The following is a 6,000-nucleotide window of genomic DNA, read 5'->3' on the forward strand; positions in this document are numbered from 1 at the left end:
TATGAGAACATACATGTCAAAGCAGGGATTAAAATGTGGGGCACTTAGGGGCTAGCCAGAGAAGGTAAATTAGAGATGATGCCCACAGTGTGATAAAATCACAAAGGCACAACGAGCTATAGTTCTGTAACTACACTGTTAGCCACGTTTAACATGAACAGCTAAGAATCTCTGGCTTCTCCAAAGGGGCTGAACTTGACTCTGCCCAGCTGTTTTCAGGTGAGCACATATATGAAGCAGGGTAACAAATTCCCTATTATTGATGAAAGAGTTCCAGTTCTAAAATGTTGACAACTAATTCAAATATCAAGTAAAATGCACTGTAGGCCAAACCAAGCGAATCTGTGGCCAGCTCTGGCATGTAGGCTGCCAGGTGTGGTCCCAGCTTTGCAGCCAAAGAGACCCTGGCAGGAAGCTCCTCTGCGACTAGCCATTAAACCTCTCTGACACTCAGTTTTCCCACCTAAAAATGACCAGTGGAATAATACCGAACTTCCGCTTGTTGGGGGGAAGGATTAGACCTACTCTTCATGTCATCAAATGAATGTATGTAAAGCAATTTTCCAGTGTCTGTTCCCTGCTCAGTAAACAGCTTTCAGAGTGACCAGAATCATGCATTTTTTTCAACATTTCGTCCCTAAACCTAATATACAAATACATCATCTTAGAAATCTGAAGGATTGCTGTGTCCACAGCTCTACTTCTGGTTAAGGTGTGACTGTTAGGATAGAGAAAACACGTGGCTTTGATAACTTCCCCCCAATTTTTTTAGGGCCTTTTCTTTAGATCCATGGACCATACAGTCATAAAGCAATAATGCACATATTACACACTAAGAGAAGCTGTAGAGGAGCCCTTAAACTATATTGTCAAGAGCATTTATCAAGAACTCTTTCTTTCCATGCAAGACTGTGCTCATAACAGTGCAAAACAAATTAAACAGACACACTTCCTTTCCTCGTGGAAGATCTTGAACATGTTCCAATGGCAACAGAGATTTTATATGCATACGAAGAGGGATGTAGCGAATGAACAAATGAATAAATGAAGTAAAAAAAAAAGTAAGGGAAGGAATGCCTGCATTTATTGGTAAAAGAAAAATCCGACTCATGTCATATCAGGAGAAAATCATTTTGCCTTTTTCTGTTGATCAGCGAGCTCATGAAGTCATGAGGTTGCAAAACTGAACCATCTAAAGAGATTCTTTGCTGACCTAACATGAAAGAAGTGTCTAAATATGAGAGAGGAGAGTATTTCAAAATAGAGTTTTTGAACAGAGGCCTAGAGATAGGAAAAATGATTGCTTAAAAGGATTTGGTTATGCCTATGAGGATAGGATTGTGGTGGATAAGATGCGTGTATGTGTGACCGGGCAGCTCTGGGAACTACATGGTGTGAGACAATGACGTTTTGCTGAGGTCCCCAGACTTGGCCTCCTCATGTGGGTGCTCCTGAAGGCCTGGGAAAGTGTGCCCTCTTCTAGCCAAGCACTTGTTTACCTTGAACTTTTCAGAGTGTTTTTCAGTTAGTTTCAGTCAACCTGCTCCTCTGGGGACAGGAAACATGACTGTTTACTTCTAGAAGTTTTTTTTTTTTTTTTTAAACTTCTAGAAGTATTTAAGGAGCTTTCTCTTGGTCTGACCTGATGAGCCACGACCATCTTCAAGTACCGATTTGGGGAAAGTTGGCCAGAGTCCCTCCCTCTTTCATCTAAATTCTCCTTGACCTTGCCCATTTGTGTCGCTGTCTGGACTTTCTTGTCAAAATGATATTTTGTTTTTGTTATGCTAAATTTGTTCCAGGGACTTCTTTTTTCTGACACTACATTCCATGATCAACTGAGAATTTAAAACAAGGGGGAAGAAAACTTAATTTCTTATTTACTTATTTATTTATTTATTTGACAGACAGAGATCACAAGTAGGCAGAGAGGCAGGCAGAGAGAGTGAGAGGGAAGCAGGCTCCCTTCAGAGCAGAGAGCCCGATGTGGGGCTCGATCCCAGGACCCCGAGACCATGACCCGAGCCGAAGGCAGCCTTTGAATCTGTCACTTTAACTCATCAAGAATAAAGGGATAAGCTGATTTGAAATGCGATAACCAGCTAAATACACACACGTGTATATATCTATATTTATACTGAAAAAGTTTCGAGATGCCAATATATATTTCTTGCTTTTCTCAAACCAAGGAGAGAGTTTGGTAATAGTCTTTGCTGCTTGGATTCATTCTGGCTCCTAACCCTAATTACCAGCTGTGATTCTTCTTTTTTTTGAGAGTTATTTATTTCAGAGTTGGCGGGGGGCGGGGAGGGACAGAGGAAGAGGGAGAGAGAAACTCAAGCAGACTCTGTGGTGAGTGGGGAGTCAGACATGGGGTTCGATCTCATGACCCTGAGATCAGACTTGAGCTGAAACCAAGAGTTGGCTGCTTAACTTACTGGGCCACCCAGGCATCCCACCAGCTGTGACTCTTTAGACAAGTCACTGAACCATTCTGATTTAGTTTTCTTTCTTTCTTTTTTTAAAAGATTTTATTTATCTGAGAGAGTGAGCACAAGAAGGGGGAGCAGCAGGCAGAGGGAGAGGGAGAAGCAGGCTCCCCACTGAACAGAGAGCCCAACATGGAGCCCGACCGCAGGAGCCGAGGTGAAGGCAGATGCTTAACCAACTAAGCCACTGAGGCACCCCTAGTTTTCTTTATTATATTATTGTGTGTGTGTGTGCATGCGTGTGGGCCTACATAACATCTCAGATTGACTATGGAGACTAAATTAATGAATAATATTTGATTATGATTATGATCTCAAATATTATTATAATGATTATGATCGAAATGAAAAAGTATGACTCTAGAGGTAGGACTAAACTGAGTTAGCCTTGGCCTAAGGTCCTCAGATGACTGAACTGTTTTTAAAGGCCTAAGGGCAACCATCCTTCAGATTTCAGAGCATGTTGGGGATGTCAGCCATGGCAAAGTCTCTGCTTGCCATATTCTATAAAAGCCTAGAGGCTAAAGAGGCCCTAAGAGGTTGAGTGACCACTTAGAGTAGGGCGATGTTTATGGTAGTCTCAGCCTATGAATTCCAAGTTCTACCAATTCTGCTGGTGATCTTTCAAAGGGAACTCACATTCAAAATTCCCTGCATCTGCTTATATATTCTTTCCAGCTAAACACTATGTATTTTAGGAGATAATACTTCTTTGATGAATAATTATTCATATGTAAAGTGGAAATCTTTTTTCCTCCTCTTGATTATAAATGGTATCCAAGTAGCTCTTGAATTGCTAGATAATATTTTATAGCCTGTGAAGTTAGAGAATTTAACAAGTAGCTGCACATTTCCACTGACTTAAAGGATATTTCCAAACACGCGTGAGAAAATTAGCAAGTTGAGTGTCCTGTACCTGCATTTCCATTGAAATTTATGGCAGTTCCCGGGCATAATCACATCAACCACACATATCCATAGGTAGTTTACCATGTTAAGTAACTGATTTTGGATTTTACTGCCAACTTTTACTCTACTAGTAATTCCAGACGGGAATAACAGAGTGAAGGAGCCTGCCCGGGTCATTACTGTTGCCTATAAAAACAAATAAGATCCTTAGGGTTTAATTAGAAGACTAGTAATTATACCTAACACATGCTAGTGTTAGAATGTGAACATTGGACATCTGGAAGATGAGCCTAGATTTGGTCACTTGCCTTTCAGAATCTAAATGGTGACGGTCCAAAAGAACAGTGATGTGCACACCTGGCGCTTGTGCCCAGGCAGAAATGACAATGGTGAATGTGAGCTGATCTGCAAACAGAAGAATTCAGAAATGATAAATGGAAGAGGTATTTAACATCACAAGGAATCCAAGATGATGACTGGCTTCTTTGGCTCTGCCATGAACAGAATCCATTTAAAAGAAGAGTAGGGGGGCACCTGGGTGGCTCAGTGGGTTAAAGCCTCTGCCTTCGGCTCAGGTCATGATCCCAGGGTCTCGGGGTCCTGGGATCGAGCCCCGCATCGGGCTCTCTGCTCAGCGGGGAGCCTGCTTCCTCCTCTCTCTCTGCCTGCCTCTCTGCCTACTTGTGATTTCTGTCTGTCAAATAAATTAAAAAAAAATAAAAGAAGAGTAGGTACATTAAAAATGTGTTCTTCCTTCATAACCCCCTTTAAAAATATACATATATATATGTATATTATATATTGGAGAGAGAGAGAAAGAGCATGAGGGAGAGGCAGAGGGAAAGAGAGAGAGAGAGAGTCCTCAAGCAGAGCTCACTGTGTGTGGAACCCAACACAGGGCTCGATCTCATGACCCTGAGATCATGATCTGAGCTGAAACCAAGAGTCAGCTGCTCAACTAAGCACCCCTTCATAAAATCTTTTTCACATGTGGCCTCTGGAACTCACAGCCACACAGGATGCTTGCTGGTGTTGGAGTTTTTTAGGAAGAGCATGACTGAAGGACAACCTCTGGTTATGTAGGCTAAGTGGAAAGGACATGGAAAGGAGAACAGACAGCGGAAGGCATAGAACAGCTTTGACAGAGAGCAACAGCTCTCTTCTCTCCCACCTGTGCCAGACAGTATTATAGACTTATATGTGTGTGTCATAGAGACATATATGTGAATGTACATACACATACATATGTGTATGCATATTCCATATATATAGTCCATCCTCATAAGTGTGTTAGAAATGCTAATAAGAGAAAGATAGGACACTTGTTTCACAAGTTATGAAAAGAAGGTTTTTTTTTCTTTTGGTTCCTCATAAGGTTTTAGGAATAACGCTGAGAAAATTGCTTCTATACTTTATAATAGATTCCACCCATATAAAAACTAGGTTTTTTTTTGTGTGTGTGTGTGTGTGTGGTTTAGGAATAAAATTTCAGGCTTCTTGGCATAGTTTCTATTCCCTCTCTTCCTCCATAAAAAGATCATTTCAATGTTTCCAAGTTACAAGGAGTCCACTCTACATGGTACAAAATACGATTTAGATTACTCTAGAGTAAAGCTCCTTAAAAGCAGAGAGCACAGTTTAAGTGTATGGTCTAGAGGCAAGAGTAAATAGAGTGGAAAGTAGTAAAAGGTTGGCTTAGAAGGTTTAATACTTACGATCGGAGAGCCCGCTGCAGTTTCGTCCTCGTTGGGAGACACAGATGGGACAAGTAGGCATGTGTGGAGTAAAGCAATTCATGAATACGCAGTCATGAAATGGAAAATCAGAATGAAATAAGTACAACTATAACTAGCTTGGTCTATTAATATTTAAATATTAATGCCTACTTTTCTCTGAGAAACGTTACTGAGTATTTATTTACTGATGAGAAGCAATGATCGATTGGGAAGAAGAACGTATTTGTGAGCCGCATTTAAACAAGGTTTGAATGATACATGGTTTTCTCGAATCAAAGCAACAGTCAACCAATTAAAATAAGTTCTCCATCTAAATGCGTCTTCAAACTTAAGGTCTGCTTGAAAAAATTTCCAAAATGCGTTACGACTTTTGATAGGGGTGACACCTGGTCCTATTTTCCAAAAACTTGGATTTAATATTCGAATGCAATGGTGTCTTGCAGTAGTATAGAATATTTAAACTTAAAAAGAAAATACCTTAATTTTTTTATGCATAAGCCTATTAAATATGTTTCTAGGGCTCTAATTTTGTTTATTCTCTAGAATATAACCTATCTTTAAAGTGGTATACGAGTTTTTAAAAAGTCATTCCCAAGCTAAGTAATTAGACTGGAAACAAAAGCTATTCTTAGAGCCCATTCCGCAAAGAAAGCTACGCACATGATGCTTTGATTCAAATAATATTCTTATAAAACTTTGTTATTGTTTGAGGCCTACATTTAGAGGGGCAACTTTGTTTTTGATGATTATTCCACCCTGAAACAATTTCCCTTCTGCCCAATTAAACCAGAATTAGGAGCACATTTATATCTGATGAGGCTTAAACTTTTCAACCGCCTGCTTCAGAAGAGAAGACCTTTAGTGGT

This window comes from Meles meles, chromosome 12 (assembly GCF_922984935.1).
Source record: "Meles meles chromosome 12, mMelMel3.1 paternal haplotype, whole genome shotgun sequence".
Lineage (NCBI taxonomy): Eukaryota > Metazoa > Chordata > Mammalia > Carnivora > Mustelidae > Meles > Meles meles.